The 18,202-nt window shown below is 40.0% G+C and overlaps 1 non-coding gene across 1 annotated transcript; it reads right to left on the reverse strand.

Annotated features, from left to right (window-relative positions):
- Positions 1-17,091: 17,091 nt before the first annotated feature.
- On the reverse strand, positions 17,092-17,162 carry TRNAG-CCC (transfer RNA glycine (anticodon CCC)). Its single transcript has one exon. It is a non-coding gene; the product is annotated as a tRNA-Gly (tRNA).
- Positions 17,163-18,202: the final 1,040 nt, after the last annotated feature.

Below are 18,202 nucleotides of genomic sequence, written 5' to 3' on the forward strand. Positions count from 1 at the left end.
GAGTTGAAAGATGGATGGCTCTGAGTTGAAAGATCCCGAGTAATGAAGGCGGTAGGACCACATGCGGAGTCCTTAGGTTTTCACTCTGACAGAAGACATACACTGGAGAACATTTCTGGAAATGCCCTTCATGAATTAGCAGATTGAATGTGAGGGGGAAAAGGTAATGAAGGTGGCGATGACAGATGATAGAGATTCGTTTGTAACTCAGGTCCTTGTAAGGGCCCTGAAGCAGCCGAGCCCTTGTGGGAAGAAAAGGTAAGAAAAGATCATGGACAAAATGAATGGAATTTTGCAAAAATGCTGGAATGGTGGAAAAGAAGAGTTTTTTTTTTTTTTTTTTTAACATTGCTCTTTAGGTAAAAGTTTATAGTACAAATTAGTTTCTCATTCAAAATTTTTTAAAAATTAAAAAAAAAAAAAACAAACAAAAAACTGCTTACCCGTTGCCATCAAGTCAATTCTGACTCATAGGTTTCGTGACCCTATACAAACTACTTAGCAATGGAGAAAAACAAAAAAAATAAAATTGTTTCATGACTTTGGTTGCAATCCCCGTAATGTATCAGCACTCTCCCCCTTTCCACCCTGGGTTCCCCATGGCCATTTGTCCATTTTTCCTGTCCCCTCCTGCCTCCTCTTGCTTTTGGGCAGGCATTGCCCATTGAACTAAGAAGCACATTCCTCACATGTGTTATTGTTTGTTTTATAGACCTGTCTAATTTTTGGCAGAAAGGTGGACTTCAATTCTGAGTTAGCAGAGTGTCCAGGGCCCATAGTCTCAGGGGTTTTTCTAGTCTCTGTCAGACCAGCAAGTCTGGTCTTTTTTTGTGTCTGTGAATTTGAATTTTGTTCTACATTTTTCTCCCACTCTCTCTGGGACCTTATTGTGACCCCTGTCAGAGCTGTCAGTGGTGGTAGCTGGGCACCATCTAGTTCTGGGCTCAGGCTGGTGGAGGCTGTAGTTCATGTGGTCCATTAGTCCTTTGAGCTAATATTTTCCTTGCGTCTTTGTTTTTCTTCATTCTCCTTTGCTCCAGATGGGATGGGACCAATAGGTGTATCTTAGATGGCCACTCACAAACTTTTAAGACCCCAGATGCTACTCACCAAACTAGATGTAGAACATTTTCTCTATGAACTATGTCATGCCAATTGACCTAGATGTCCCCTGAGACTGTGGTCTCCAACCCTCAGCCCCCAGTTACTTGATCCCTCAAGGTGTTTGGATGTGTTTAGGAAGCTTCCATGGACTTTGCCTTTGTCAAGTTGTGCTGACTTCCTCTATATTGTGTGTTGTATATCCCTTCACCAAAGATAACTCTTGTCCACTACCTCCCCCATCCCTTCCCTCCCTAGTAACCACCAAAGGTTGTTTTCTTTTTTTTTCTGTGTAAACCTTTCCTTGAGTTTTTATGATAGCGGCCTCATACAATATTTGTTCTTTTGTGATTGACTTATTTCACTCAACGTAATGCCCTCCAGATTCATCCACGTTGTGGGATGTTTCACAGATTCATCAGTGTTCTTCATCATTGGGTAGTATTCCATTGTGTGTATGTGCCAGGGTTTGTTTATCCATTCATCTGTTGATGGGCACTCAGGCTGTTTCCATCTTTTTGCTATTGTGAGTAATGCACCAATGAACATGGGTATGCATATGTTTATTCACGTGACGGCTCTTATTTCTCTAGGATATATTCCTAGGAGTGGGATAGCTGAAGCATATGGTATTCCTATCTCTAGCTTTTTAAGGAGGTGCCATATCATTTTCCATAGTGGTTGTACCATTTTACATTCCCATCCAAAGTGCATAAGAGTTCCAATCTCCATGTAACCTCTCCAACATTTGTTAATTTTCTGTTTTTTTGATTAGTGCCAGTAATTTTGGGGTGAGATGGTATCTCGTTGTAGTTTTGATTTGCATTTCTCTAATGGCTAGTGATTGTGAGCATATCCTCATGTGTCTGTTAGTTGCCTGATGTCTTTTTTTGGTGAAGTATATGTTCATGTCCTTTGCCTATTTTTTAATTGGATTATTGTCTTTTTGTTATTGAGGTGTTGAAGTATTCTACAGATTTTAGAGATTAAACCCTTGTCAGATATGTCATAGCCAAAAATTTTTTTCCCAGTCTGTAGGTTTTCTTTTTACTTTTTTGGTGAAATCTTCTGATGAGTATAAAGGTTTAATTTTTAGGAGCTCTCAGTTATCTAGTTTATCTTCTGGCATTTGTGCATTGTTAGTTATGGTTTGTATCGTATCTATGCCACGTAGCGTTGTCCCTATGTTTTCTTCCATGATCTTTATCGTTTTAGGTTTTATATTTAGGTCTTTGATCCCTTTTGATGATGTGAGGTATGGGTCCTGTTTCTTTCTTTCTTTTTTTTTTTTTAACATATGGACATCCAGTTTTCCCAGCACCATTTGTTGAAAAGACTGCCTTTTTCTCATTTAATGAATTTTGGTCCTTTCTCAAAGACCAGCCGACCACAGGTGGATAGATATACATCTGAGTTCTCGATTCTGTTCTATTGGTCAATATGTTTGTCATTTTACCAGTACTAGGCTATTTTGACTACTGTGGCTGTATAGTAGGTTCTGAGATTAGGCAGTGTGAGGCCTCCTTCTTTGTTCATTTTCTTCAGTAATGATTTGCTTATCTGGGGCCTCTTTCCTTTCCTTATAAAGTAGGTGATTAGTTTTTCTGTCTCATTAAAGAATGCTGTTGGTATAGTCATACCTTGGAGATAATGCAGGTTTGGTTCCAGACGATCACAATAAAGCAAGTTATAAATGTTACGTTTATACTATATTGTATAAAAGTTATGTTTACACTATATTGTAGTCTAGGAGCCCTGGTGGTACAGTGGTTAAGAGCCCAGGCTGCCAACCAAAAGGTTGGCAGTTTAAATCCACCAGCTGTTCCTTGAAAACCCTATGGGGCAGTCCTGCTGTGTTCTGTGGGTTCTCTATGAGTCAAAATCAACTCGATGGAAACAAGTTTGGTTAGTTTTGGTAGTCTATTAAGTTTGCAACTATGTCCAGAAAAACTACTTAATTAAAAAATAATTTATTGCTAGAAATTGCTAACCATCACCTGAGCCTTCAGAGAGTTATAATCTTTTTGCTGGTGGGGGGTCTTGCCTTGATGTTGATGGCTGCTGAATGATCGCGGTGGTGTTTGCTGAAGGTCAGGGTGGCTGTGGAAATTTCTTAAAATAAGACAACAATGAAATTTGCTGCATCAATTGACTCTTCCTTTCAGGAAAGATTTATCTGTAGCATGGAATGCTGTTTGATAGCATTTTACCCACAGTAGAACTTCTTTCAAAATTGGAGTCAATCCTCCCAAACCGTGCCGCTGCTTTATCAACCAAGTTTACGTAATATTCTAAAGCTGTTGTTGTCATTTCAACAATGTTCACAGAATCTTCACCAGGAATAGATTCCATCTCAAGAAACCACTTTCTTTGCTCATTCCTAAGAGGCAACTCTTCATCCATGAAAGCTTTATCATGAGATTGCAGTAATTCAGTCACGCCTTCAGGCTCCACTTCTAGATCTCTTGCTAGTTCTACCACATCTACAATTACTTCCTCCACTGGAGCCTTAAGCCCCTCAAAGTCATCCATGAGGGCTGGAATCAACTTTGAACACCTATTAAGTTGATATTTTGACCTCTTCCCATGTTCTTAATGGCATTTAGAATGGTGAATCCTTTCCAGATGTTTTTGATTTACTTTGCGTAGATCCATCAGAGAATCACTATCTATGGCAACTATAGCCTTACGAAATAATTAGACTTGAAAGTCAAAATTACTCCTTGATCCCGGAGCTGCAGAGTGAATGTTGTGTTAGCAGATATGAAGACAACATTAACCTCCTCGTAAGTCTCCATCAGAGCTCTTGGGTGGCCTGGTGCATTGTCAATGAGCAGTAATATTTTGAAAGGAATCTGTTTTTCTGAGCAGTAGGTTTCAACAGTGGGCTTAAAATACTCAGTAAACCTTGTTGTAAATAGATGTGCTGTCATCCAGGCTTTGTTGTTCTATTTATAGAGCACAAGCAGAGTAGATTTAGCATAATTCTTAAGGGAGCTAGAATTTTTGGAATGGTAAATGAGCATTGGCTTCAACTTAAAGTCACCAGCGCATTAGCCCCTAACAAGAGAGTCAGCGTGTCTTTTGAAGCTTTGAAGCCAGGCATTGACATCTCTCTAGTTATAACAGTCCTAGCAGGCATCTTCTTCCAACATAAGGCTGTTTCATCTACTGAAAATACTTTATTTAGCGTAGCCACCTTCATCAGTTATCTTAGCTAGATCTTCTGGATAACTTGCTGCAGCTTCTACAATACCACTTGCCGCTTCACCTTGCACTTTGATGTTATGGAGACAGCTTCTTTCCTTAAACTGCATGAACCAACCTCTGCTGGCTTTGAACTTTTCTTCTGCAGCTTCCTCACCTCTCATCCTTCATAGCATTGAACAAAGTTAAGGCCTTGCTCAGGTTTAGTCTTTGGCTTAAGGGAATGTTGTGACTGGTTTGATCTTCTACACAGACAACTAAGTTTCTCCATACCAGCAATAAGGCTGCTTTGCTTTCTTATCTTTTGTGTGTTCACTAGAGTAGCACTTTTAATTTCCTTCAAGAACTTTTCTTTGCATTCACAACTTGGCTAACTGTTTGGTGCAAGATGTCTAGCTTTGGGTCTTTCTTGGCTTTCGACATGCCTTCCTCACTAAGCTTAATCATTTCTAGATTTTTATTTAAAATGAGAGACGTACAACTCTTCCTTTCACTTGAATACTTAGAGGCCATTGTGGGGTTATTAATTGGCCTAAGTTCAATATTGTCTCATCTCAGGTAACAGGGAGGCCTAAGGAGAGGGATAGAGACAGGGGAACTACCGGTTGGTGGAGCAGTAGAACACACGCAACATTTATCAATTAATTTTACCATCTTAGAAGGGCACAGTTCGTGGCATCCCAAAGCAATTACAATAGAAATATCAAAGATCACAGATCACTGTAACAGATATAATAATAATGAAAAAGTTTGAAATATTGTGAGAATTAGCAAAATGTGACACAGACATGAAGTGACCACATGCTCACGTGGTGCTGATAGACCTGTTCAACACAGGGTTTGCCACAAACCTTCAATTTGTAAAACAAAACAAAACAAAACAATATCTGCAAAGCACAGTAAAGCAAAATGCAGTAAAATGAGATATGCTTATATTTGGATCAGGACTGCATTATACCTGTAGGTTTCTTTGGATAGAATTGACATTTTCAAAATATTGAGTCTTCGTATCCATCAACCTGGTATGTTTTTCCATTTATGTAGGTCTCTTTTGATTTTTTGCAGTAATGTTTTGTAGTTTTCTTTATAGGTCTTTTGCATCTCTGGTCAGATTTATTGCTAAGTATTTTATCTTTTTAGGAGTTATTATAAATGGTATTGTTTTCCTAATTTCCTTTTCAAAGTTTTCTTTGTTAGTGTCTAGGAATCCAACCAACTTTTTGTATGTTGATCTTGTATCTTGCTACTCTGCTAAGTCTTTCGCTTAGTTCCAGTAGTTTCCAATTAGGATGCCCTTTATTTCTTTTTCTTGCCTTATTCCTCTAGTTAGGACTTCCAGCACAATGTTAAATAGGAGTGGTTATAAAGGGAATCCTTGTCTTGTTCCTTTTCTCAGGGGGAATGCTTTCATCCCCTCTCTGATGAGGATGATGTTGGCTGTTGGTGTTGTACAGATGCCCTGTATTATGCTGACGAATCTCCCTTCTATTTCTATTTTATTGGGAGTTTTTTTTTTTTTTTAATCAGGAATGGGTGTTGGACTTTATCAGCTGCTTTTCCTGCATTGATTGATACAATCACGTAATTCTTTTGTTTATGTGGTGGATTACGTTCATTGATTTTCTTAATGTTGAACCATCCTTGCATACCTGGTATGATTCCAACTTGGTCGTGGTGCATAATTTTTTTTTTTGATATGATGCTGAATTCTATTGGCTAGAATTTTCTTGAGAATTTTTGCATCTATATTCATTAGAGATATTGTTCTGTAATTCTCTTTTATTGAAATGTCATTGCCTGGCTTTGGTATCAGGGTTATGCTGGCTTCAAAGAGTCAATTCAGGAAAATTCCTTTCTTTTCTATGCCCTGAAATAGTCTGAGTAGTACTGGTGTGAGCTCTTCTCTGAGTGTGTGGTAGAATTCTCCAGTGAAGCTGTGTGGGTCAGTTTTTTTTTAACCTCTTTATTCTGGGGACGAGGGGATTTTAATCCTTCATAAAAGAACCATGAAATTATATTTGACTCAAATAAATTGTGGGACAAAGGAAACCACCAAGTGTATTATACTTCTCAGAGAACTATGGAAAACCCTGTTTGACATGAAGATTGTAAGAGGTGCTAATTTAAATATCACACATACAGTAGCTATTGAAGTATTAATTTATTAACATGTGTCCACCATGTGCTGGCACTGTGGTCAAAATAATAACAGCTAATACCTTGGAGCCCCTGGGTGGTCCAAATGGTTAAAGTACTTGGCTGCTAACTGAAAGGTTGGAAGACAAGTCCACCCACAGGCACTTCAGAAGAAAAGCCTGGCAATCTACTTCAAAAAGTCAGCTACTGAAAACCCTATGGAGCACAGTTCTAGTCTGACACACATGGGGTCACCATGGGTCAGAGTAGACTGGACGGCAACTGGTTTGATCTTCACCTAACAGCTGCTGAGAACCAGGATCTGGTCTAAGGCCTTGTCCACATATATTATCTTATTTAACCCTCATAACAATCCTTTAAAGGAGGTGCTATTGCTTCTCCCATTTTACAGTTAAGGAAACTGAGAAACAAAGAAGTTAAATAATTGCATAAGTCAAGGCTGGGACCAGGATTAGACAAGGGAGGCACTAGTCTCAGATACAAAATTTAAGGAGATGCTAAAAAATTCAGCAATCAAGGAAAATATTATGTTAATGCAATATTTTAAAAATTCAAATTTAATGCAAGAAATCCATTCTGAGCAAAATTTAGAATTTTTAAATAAAGACAGCATCAACAGCTTGTAAGTAGCAGAGCCAGAATCCAAATCCAGGCAGCCTGGCTACAGAGTCCATGTTATTAACCACCCACTACCCAACACTGCATTCAAAAATGACTAGAAGGCCACACCTGCCTTTTCTGTCCACTCTATGTCCAGCACCCAGCCCAAGGCCCACCAAGCAGTAGGTTCACAGTTAATGTTTGCTGAAAGAAAGTTGAATGAAGACATGGGCTCTGCCCTCTGAAGCGCTCATACTTAATCCAGCATGTGCCGTGTCTTAAGATCATGCTACAGGCTTGTCATGTCTCATAAACACTAAACAGGTCTACATTATGTTACGTTACATTATATTGTTGTTAGTTGTATTTGAGGTGGCTCTAACTCAAGGTGACCCCATATACAACAGAACAAAATGTTGCCTCATGTGACACTATATTGAACAATATTCTGTTGTGATCCAAAGGGATTTCATTAGCTAATTTTCAGAAGTAGATTGCCAGGCTTTCCCTTCTAGTCTGTCTTAGTCTTGAAGCACTGCAGAAACCTGTCCATCATGGGTGACCTTGCTGGTGTTTACCAGTAGCATAGCTTCCAGCATTACAGCAACACACAAGCCAATGTGGTATGACAAATGGGTGGTGGTATATTATGTTAGTCCCTTTTACAATTTATATATCAGGATAGGGAGCCCTTGTGGCATGGTAGTTAAGAGCTTGTCTGCTAACCAAAAGGTCAGCAGCTTGAATTCATCAGCCGCTCCTTGGAAGCCCTATGGGGCAGTTCTACTCTGTCCTATAGAGTCTATAGGGTCACTATGAGTCAGAATTAAATCGATGGCAACGGGTTTGTGTTGTATATCAGGATAAAGTCTAGAGTAAAGGATAAACCATGAGCAGCAGGAGCCCAGAGGTAAGAATGACGACTTCAGTCTTGCAACGCTGAAGCAGGCTCTAGGAGGAGGTGACATTTGAACCAGGCCTTAAAGGACATGAAGGAGTTCTTGGGGTAGGGAAGGAGAGTACCCTGCATAGCAACCTGGCTGGTTTCCCACATGTTGTTGGCTAAAGAAAGCACATCTGTGGAATTATTTTTATAACGTGATACCAAATACGTAAAGGAACCTTCTACAATGCATTCACAGGTACATACACGCTTCGAAAATGGTCTGGGAGCTGAACGTCAAACTCTAGGGAGGGCTGAAGGAAGGAGACTGGGAGAGGTGATGAGAGAGGCCTTCAGCCTTACCCATAGTGTTCAGCTTTTAAAAACCAAGAATAGAGTTATGTAATACTTGTGTAGTTAAAAATTAATCTTTAAAATAGACCAAGAAGGATCTCTATGAACTGGTATGGAATAGTTTTCAAGATGGTTTGTTGAGTGAAAAAACAAGCAAAGTGGAAAAAAGTAACTATAGGTATGTGAATTTTTGTACGAAAGAAACAAATAAAAAAAGAGCATATATATTTTTATATATGTGTCTGTAAATAATATATATATATAATTTATGTATGTATTTGTCTTTTTTGGTAAAAACGGAACAACTGAAGTATAAATTAGAAGTAATCAAAATGATTACTTATGGGAGTAGGTGTGAAGAGGGCAAAAAAGATAGGGATGGAAGGAGTCACTATCTTCTTTTAGTTTTGAGTTGTGAAAATGGTTCACCTAATTAAAACAATGAAATAAAAATGATGGAAAAGGGCACTGTTCACAATAGCTAAAATGTGGAAACAACATAAATGTTCATCAATAGAGGAATGGATAAAAAAATGTGGCACATACATACAGTGCAATACTACTCAGTCAGAAGAATTCTTGATATCTGCTACAGTATGGATGGAGCGTAAAGGCATTATGCTGAGCAAAGCTATTGCCCTGAGATAAGCCAATCACAAAAGAACAAATATCGTCCTACCTCATTTATATAAAAAGACAAGAAAAGGCAAATGTATAGAGAACAAAGTTTATTAATGGTTTATGGGAGGGAGGGGGAAATGGGGTGTTAATGGTGATAGAAAATCGCCTTGATTAAGGGTAGGTTTGCACCATCGATTATTGTAATTGCTTTCAATAAGTTGTACACCTGCAAAAAGGTGAATTGGCAAAAGTCGTGTGGTAGATATATTTACAACAATGACAGAAAAAAAGAAAAAAGTAGCTGCTGAAGCTGCTTAAGTGCCATCAAGCACCTCAAGAGATTTGGTTCCTTGATTTGGAGATATAGGGTCATGGTTTCATGGGACATCCCAGTATATTGGCTTAATAACATATTTAGTGCTTCTGTCCTACCTCCTAGTTCACTGTGTAGTGCCTGGGGTCTTACAAGCTTACAAGTGGCCAGCCAAGTCTCCATTCACTTGGAAAAACAGGAGAAGGTGAGTCAGTCAGGAATAAGAGAAGGATATGGAATGTGTGGCTACCTGTCTCCTTGAACAACTGCCTCCTATGCCATGAGGTCAGAAGACAGGATGGTGTCCAGCTACAGTTATTGAACATTTGGTCAAAGATTCCATAGAAGAATTCTGATCAAAGGGGAAAAAATGCAAAACAGAATTTCAAATTCTCATGGACTCTAGACTTTCTGGAGCCATGGAGGGTGGATGAACCCCTGAAACTACTGTCCTGAGATAATTTTTAAAGCTTAAATCAAAAATATCCCCTGAAGTCTTCCTAAAACTGAACAATAGCTTAATTAGTCAAAAAGATCTGCCTTGAGAATTATGCTCTTTTAAGAACTATCTATATGGGATCAAATTGACAACTGCAACTTGGAAGATTAGATAGGAACCTTAGCAGACAATGAGACAGTTTGAAGAGTGTGATCAATGTCACTAAATGGTACGTGTAGAAACTGTTGAATTGGTGTATGTTTTGCTGGGTATATTCTCAACAACCCACCACTCATCTGTCAGTTTGTTGTACTGTGGTGGCTTGTGTGTTGCTGGGATGCTGGAAGCTATGCAACTGGTATTTCAAATACCAGCAGGGTCACCCATGGTGAACAGGTTTCAGCTGAGCTTCCAGACCAAGACAGACTAGAAATAAGGACTTGGTGGTCTACTTCTGAAAAAATTGACCAGTGAAAACCTTAATAGCAGTGGAACATTATCTGATATAGTGCCAGAAGATGAGCCCCTCGAGTTGAAAGGCACTCAAAACATGACTGGGGAAGAGCTACCTCCTCAAAGCAGAGTTGACCTTAATGATGTGAATGGAGTCAAGCTTTCAGGATTTTCATTTGCTGATGTGGCATGACTCAAAATGGGAAGAAATAGCTGCAAAAATCTATTAATAATTGAAAGGTAGAATGTATGAAGTATGAGTCTAGGAAAATTGGAAGTCGTCAAAAAGAAATGAAATGCAAAAAGATTGATATTCTAGACAATAGTGAGCTGAAATGGACTAGTATAGGTCATTTTGAATCAGACAATAGTATGGTCTACTATGCAGGTAATGACAAATTGAAGAGGAATGGCATCCCATTCATCATCAAAAAGAACATTTCAAGATCCATCCTGAAGTACAACGTTGTAAGTAATAGGTTAGTATCCATACACCTACAAGGAAGACCAGTAAATATGACTGTTATTCAAACCATTAAGGCCAGAGGTGAAGAAACTAAAGATTTTTACCAACTTCTGCAGTCTGAAATTGATTAAACATGCTATCAAGATGCATTGATAATTACTGGTGATTGGAATGCAAAACTTGGAAACAAAGAAGAAGGATCAGTAGTTGGAAAAATATGGCCTTGGTGATAGAAATGATGTCAGAGATCGCATGATAGAATTTTGCAAGACCAATGACTTCTTCATTGCAAATACCCTTTTTCAACAACATAAATGGTGACTATATACGTGGACTTCACCAGATGGAATATGCAGGAATAAAACCGACTACATCGATAGAAAACGACTGTGGCAAAGCTCAATATCATCAGTTAGAACAAGGCCAGGGGCGTACTGTGGAACAGACCATCAATTGCTCATATAAAATTTCAAGTTGAAGCTGAAGATAATTAGAGCAGATCCACAAGATACAAAATATGACCTTGAGTATATTCCATCTGAATTTAGAGACCATCTTAGGAACAGATTTGATACGTTTAACATTAATGACCGAAAACCAGTCAGTTTGTGGAATGACATCAAGGACATGGTACATGAAGGAAGCAAGAAATCATTAAAAAAGGCAGGAGAGAAAGGAAAGACCAAAATGGATGTCAGAAGAGACTCTGAAATTTGCTCTTGGACATACAGTAGCTAAATAAAGTGAAGGGAAGGGAAACGAAGAAATGATGAAGTAAAAGAGTTAAACAGAAGATTTCAAAGAGTGGCTGGAGAAGACGAAGTATTATAATAAATTACAAAGTATCATAATGCAAAGAGCTGGAGTTAGAAAACCAAAAGGGAAAAACACGGCTGGCATTTTTCAAGCTGAAAGAACTGAACAAAAAATTCAATCCTTGAGTTGCTATTTTGAAGGATTCTGCGGGAAAAATATTGAACAACACAGGATGCATCAAAAGAAGATGGAAGGAATACAGAGTCACTGCACTTACTGATGAAGATCAAAGACCACAGCCTTCGTGTGGATTACACCTTAACATAAAGAAAACAAAAATCCTCACAACTGGACCAATAAGCAATATCATGATAAATGGAGAAAAGATTGAAGTTATCAAGAATTTCATTTTACTTGTGTCCATAATCAATGTCCATGGAAGCAGCAGTTAAGAAATCATTGGGCAAATCTGCTGTAAAAGACCTCTTTCATGTGTTAAAAAGCAAAGATGTCCCTCTGAGGACTAAAGTAGGCCATGTTATTTTCTTTTTTTTTGTAATCATTACTAGAAAGAACTTTATTTGGTTACACCAATACTTACAGAGCCCAAGTTAATGGTTAAAGCTTTGGTTCTAGAGGAATTCAGGAAGGCCTGGATTCTAGAACAGGGATCCGCAAACTACAGTCCGTGGGCCAAACCCAACCTATCTCATTTTTTGTATGACCGCTAGCTGAGAATGGTTCTTAAATTTTTAAATGTTTAAGAAAATAAACCAAAAGAAGAGTATATTCATGACATGTAAAATTGATGTGAAATTCAAATTTTAGTGACCATAATTAAAGTTTTATTAGAACAAGCCATGCTCACTCATGTATTGTCTATGGCTGCTTTTGTACTACAATAACAGAGTTGAGTAGTTCCTGCAAAGGCTGTGCAGCCCACAAAGTTTAAAATATTTACTCTCTGGCCCTTTACAGAAAAGTTTTCCAACCCCTGTCCTAGAAGAATCTAGATGTGTGACCTTAAACAAGGTACTTAATCTCATCATGCCTCACTTTTCTCACCGGCAATCCTACCCCAGGGGATTAAAAGAATTATAGTGTTGGTTGTATGGTTGTTATTGTTTTGTTTTTTGATCTTTGTTTGTCTCACTTTTTTTTCTACAACCTGCAAGAAAAAATACACACACACATACACATATGTAACTGAAACATGAGTTTTACAAAACAACATCTATCCATACATTTATGTACTCTGAAGTTTCCATATACCCTTTGTCTAGCTTCCCCTAATGTTACCATTTTACACAATCTTACTACAATTATTAAATTCTGATTTTTTAAATTCTATTCTATCCTTTTTAAAAAAATAGAGCTTCCAATGATCAAAGATGGAACAATTTGAGCAACAAAATAAATAATGATAGAATTGGATTATCAGTCAAAGAATAAAATAAATATCCATGAGCCAATACCAAAACCAAACCAAACCCACTGTCAATTCCAATTCACAGCGACCCCACAGGACAGAACAGAAGTGCCACATAAGGCTTCCAAGGCTGCAAATCTTCACGAAAGCTGACTGCCACATCCCTCCCCCGCAAAGCGGCTGGTGGGCTCGAACCAATGACCTTTCGGTTAGCAGCTGAGCTCTTAACCACTGCTTCACCAGGGCCAAGCCATGGTATTTTCAATTGGCTCGTATGCATGCGAGAGCTGGACAATGAATAAGGAAGACCGAAGGAGAATTGATGCCTTTGAATTGTGATGTTGGAGAAGAATATTAAGTATATCGTAGACTAACAGAAGAATAAACAAATCTGTCTTGGAAGAAGTACAACAAGAAAGCTCCTTAGAAGCAAGGATGGCGGGACTTTGTGTCACATACTTTGGACATGTTATTGGAGGGATCAGTCTGTGGAGGAGGATATCATGCTGGGTAAAGTAGAGGGTCAGTGAAAAAAGGAAGACCTTCAACAAGATGGATTGACACAGTGTCTGCAACAATGGGCTCAAACATAGCAACGGCTGTAAGGATGGCACAGGAATGGGCAGTGTTTCATTCTGTTGTACATACAGTCGTTATGGGTCGGAACTTACTTGACGGCACCTAACAACAACATTCTCAACAACAACAACAAAATAGGTAAAATTTAGAAAGAAAAATGGTGGGAAATGCAACCCTAAAATTGAATACAAATAGAAACAAATGAACCTGTCTTCAAATTGGTAACCACACAGACAAAAGAAGCAACTCAAGTAGCTTTATACACAGTGCTGTCACAATGCACTCTTAAGACAAAAATAGTTGCCATCAAGTTAACTCTGACTCACGGTGAACTTATGTGTGTTAGGGCAGAACTGTGGTCCACAGGGTTTTCAGTGGTTGATTTTCTGAATCTAGATTGCCAGACCTTCCTTTCCATACACCTCTGGGTGGGCTTGATACACCAACCTTTTGGTTAGCAGCTAACAGTGTTAAATGTTTTCACCACTCAGGAACTCCAACACATCCTCAGTAAGATATATTTTAAGATGAAAAGAACCTCGAGTAAATCATGAACTTGGTAGGCGTTATAAATTGAATTGTGTCCCCCAAAATATGAGTTTTAATTCCTAACTTCTATGCTTGTGGTTTAGGAGCTCTGGTGGGGCAGTGGTTAAAGCACTCGGATGCTAACTGCAAGATCGGCAGTTTGAATCCACCAGCTGCTCCGGGGGAGAAAGATGTGGCAGTCTGCTTATGTAAAGATTGACAGCCTTGGGAACACTATGGGGGCAGTTCTATTCTGTCCTATAGGGTTGCTATGAGTTAGAACTGACTCGATGGCAGTGGGTTTGGTTTTTGATTTATGCCCTTGGTTATAGTCCCATTTGAGAATGGGTTGTCTTTGTTATGTTAATGAGGCAGGATTAGTGAAGAGTGTATCTTGAATCATTCCCTTTTGAGGTATAAAACAGATTAAACAAGCAAGCTAAGAAGCAAAGATCGGGGAAGAGGGATGCCAAGCCACATGAAGATAGCTCAGGAGTAGAAGCTCAACGGGACAAAGACCTTCTTCCAGAACAGAGAGGAAGTCTTCCCCTAGAGCCAGCACCCTGAATTCGGACTTCTAGCCTCCTAAACTGTGAAAAAACAAATTTCTGTTTGTTAAAACCACCCCTTTATTGTATTTCTGTTATAGCAGCACTAGATCACTAGTAGGTTTTTCTCTTGTTGTTGGTAGTGGTATTAATGTACTAAATGTAAATGTAGTAAATCTGGAACGAAATCATGTCTACTGTAGAAAGGAGCTAATATGCTGATGTTCTTGGAGCCAGAGTTCTCACTGTGGGAGAAGGGAGAGGCAAATATGGAATGAGGGAAGTGCAGAAAAAAACCTGTGGTCTTGTGTTTAAATTGGAACTATTAGTACAAACTAACTAAAACTAAACTAAAAGAGCAGTGAGCAAGTGTTCAATAATATACTGAACAAAAATTTCACGAGCTTATTACGATACTAGAGAAGAGAGAAGAAAGCTCTCATTTATAGTAGGATGCCAACTAATGGCAGAGGGCATTAGTGGTTCAGAGGTAGGATTCTCGACTTCCATGTGGGAGACCCAGGTTCAATTCCTGGGCCAATACACCTCAGCCACAGTAACCACCTGTCTGTCAGTGGAGCTTGCATGTTGGACAGGTGTCAGTGGAGTTCACAGCCTAGGATAGACTAGGAAGAAAGGCCTGGTGATCTATTCTCAAAAATCAGCTAATGAAAACTCTGGATTGTAATGGTCTGATCCACAGCCACTCATGGGGATGGCCCAGGATCAGGCAGCCTTTCATTCATTTGTGCATGGGGAGGGGTCACCATGAACTGAGGGCTGACTTCATGTTACATAACAACAGCAACGACCAACTAATACATTAAGAAGGAATGAAAGAATTAGAAAATCATCATCTTGCAAACAATAATTGATTCAGGCAAAGGCCATCAGTGGATGTTAAAACCAATAAGTGAAAGTGTGTCGGAGAATAGAATATTCACATGGTCTCAAAGAGTTGCCTCACATACTGCTTATTAACAAAAAAAGAAAGGGATACAGTGGAGTGGTCTGGTGGACTCACCTTAACCCACTGTGACAGGCATCGAAGTGCCTGTTCAGTTCTGCCTTCAATAAGACCTGCTTGGGAAGCACATTTGACTGACAGCCTTAGCTCTCAAACATTTTGATCCACTGAGGTCCACTCTGATGCCCAGCTTCCCTGGGTTGCTTATCTAGTGAATGAGCACAGTGATGGTACTAGAACCAGGCCACTTCTGCCCTATGCAGGATTCCTTTATCAGGCAATTTTGACTTGGAGACCATTGTAGATTGAATTATGTCCTCCAAAAGATATGCTGAAGTTCTAATCCTTGGTAACTGTCAATGTGACCATTTTTGGAAATAGGTTCTTTGGAGCTGTTACCAATTAACATGAGGTCATACTGGAGGAGGGTGGGCTCTAATCCAATATAAGTGCTGTCCTTATAAAAAAAGGAGAAGAGACACAGACACAGAAGTAAGAAGGTCATGTGAAGAAGAAGGCAGAAACTGGAGTGATGCATTTACAAGCTAGGAATGCCAAAGATTGCCAGGAACCACCAGAACCTAGGAAGAGGCAAGGAAGGCTCTTAGTTTCCTAAGGCTGCTGTAACAAAATACCACCAAGTGGTGGCTTGTAAGAACAGAAATTTATTCTCTCACAGTTCTGGAGGCTAAAAGTCTGAATTCAAGGTGTCAGCAGGACCGTGCTCTCCCTGAAGGCTCTGAGGCAACGATCATGCGGAAGGTGCAGGACCAAGCAATGTTTTGTCCCCTTGTGCGTTGGTTCACCATGACTTGACAGCAGCTAGCAACAACAATCAGGAGGCAACAATCAGACAAATCCAGATGGTGAGAAATTCTATGAGACAACTGACCCAAGCTCTTAAAAAATGTCAGTGTAGTTATACACACACACAAAAAAGATGATAGTGGTGGGGTCTATTCCAGATTAATGAAGATGAAATAGATGTGGCAATTAAATGTGATGCACATATTGGGCCCCTCCAAGTCACTGCAGGTTCTCTCTGCTTCATCTATGTTTGTCTCCAGTCACTCTGGGTCTCCATTTCTGGGAGGTTTCTGACCAGCTTCATGCAAGAACACCCGACTGTGCCCTGGGCCTCTCACCTCTTCCCTGGGGCTCCTCTGTCGATGCTGTGGAATGGGACTTCAGTAGTGAAGGGGGAACCCTTGAGCAGTGGAGAATGAAAGCTGACAGACGAATGGTTCTGCCTTCTCCCCTTGGAAGGTCAGTCCTGAGGTGTAGTTCCAATGACCTCTCAGGCAATCCTGCAGGATCAAGCAGCCAGTGGGAGACTGGATTATGCATCTCTGCAGAGCTCTCCCTCCTTTCCTGTGTCACTACCCTATCCCTGATGTCTGCCTCACTCCTGCTCCTTGCAATCTTGTTGCTGTTGTTAGCTGTCATTGAATCGGCCGCCAACTCATGGAAACCCCGTGCACAATGGAATGAAATGGCGCCCAGTCCTCCTCTACCCACATTATCAATTGTGGATCAGATTGTTGTGATCCACAGCGTTTTCAGGGCTGATTTTCAGAAGTAGATTGTAGACCTTTCTTCCTAGTCTGTCTGGAAGCTCTGCTGAAACCTGTTCTACATCATAGCAACATGCAAGCTTCCACAGACAGACGGGCAGTGGCTGCACATGAGGTGCATTGGCTGGGATTCGAATCCGGGTCTCCTGCATGGGAGGCAAGAATTCTACCACTGAACCACCACTGCCCACATCTCCATGAAGAACTTGGGTTATAAGCCTTTGTCCCACGCTCTGCTTTCTGGGGAATCTAGGCTCAGAAAGCATCTGTCCCCTCAGGTAGAGTTGGAAGAATAGAAATGCCAAGAAAAAAAAAAAAAAAAGAGTCGATTTTTGGCTTTTGAATTTCCAAAATAGACTTTGGAACCTCAGAGCAGGAACATTAATTTGAGGGGAAAACTTGAGCATAAAAAGCCAAAAAGACTGAATAGTTCAGAGCAGAGGCTGTCAAAGTGTGGTCACTGGACCAGCAGCACCAGTATCACCTGGAAACTTGTGAGAAATGCAAATTCTTAGGTCCCACCCAAGATCTACTTAATTTGAACCTCTCAGGGTAGGGCTCAGCAATCTGACTCTAATGTATGCTTAAGTGTGAGAATATTGTTCCAGGGCATAAACCATAGGTTGAGAGGAATATGTGATTGGAGGCATGATCTGGGAAGAGGTAAAGATTCCAAGAACTAAGAGGGGGTTGTATGTGAAGAGGAGAGAAAGGCTGCTTAGATAATATTGCTAAGGCAGGGTGCCTGTGTCCCTCCAGGCTATGGCAAAAGATATCTGAGACACGTCCAGGGTAATCCTAGGGGACACAGCAAGCCCCCCAGGGGAGCCCTGCAGGGACATGGACATGTCAGGGCTGCAAGATAGGGACCAACGACAGACACCCCCCTCACCATCATGACTGATTTCTTGGCATCAGGCAAGCTCCCCAGAACTTAGACATGACCTTGCGGAGAAGGGAGCAGGAGACCTTGTATCAATGAGATCTTGTTTTGCCACTGGTGGATTGAAGACTCCAAACAGAGATTAATTGAATTCTGAAAAGTAAAGAAAGTAACCATATTTCACATTTGAGTTTTGAAGGCTGTGACTAATCCCTGTTTAAATAAAAAAAACAAGTCCAGACTGTGATAGGAAGAGGCTTTATTCACAAAGAGAAGGGGGAAAGAGACTATTCCAATGGGAAAGGGTTTCTATAGTAACAGGCAGAACACTCTGACCATAAGAT

This window comes from Elephas maximus, chromosome 2 (assembly GCF_024166365.1).
Source record: "Elephas maximus indicus isolate mEleMax1 chromosome 2, mEleMax1 primary haplotype, whole genome shotgun sequence".
Lineage (NCBI taxonomy): Eukaryota > Metazoa > Chordata > Mammalia > Proboscidea > Elephantidae > Elephas > Elephas maximus.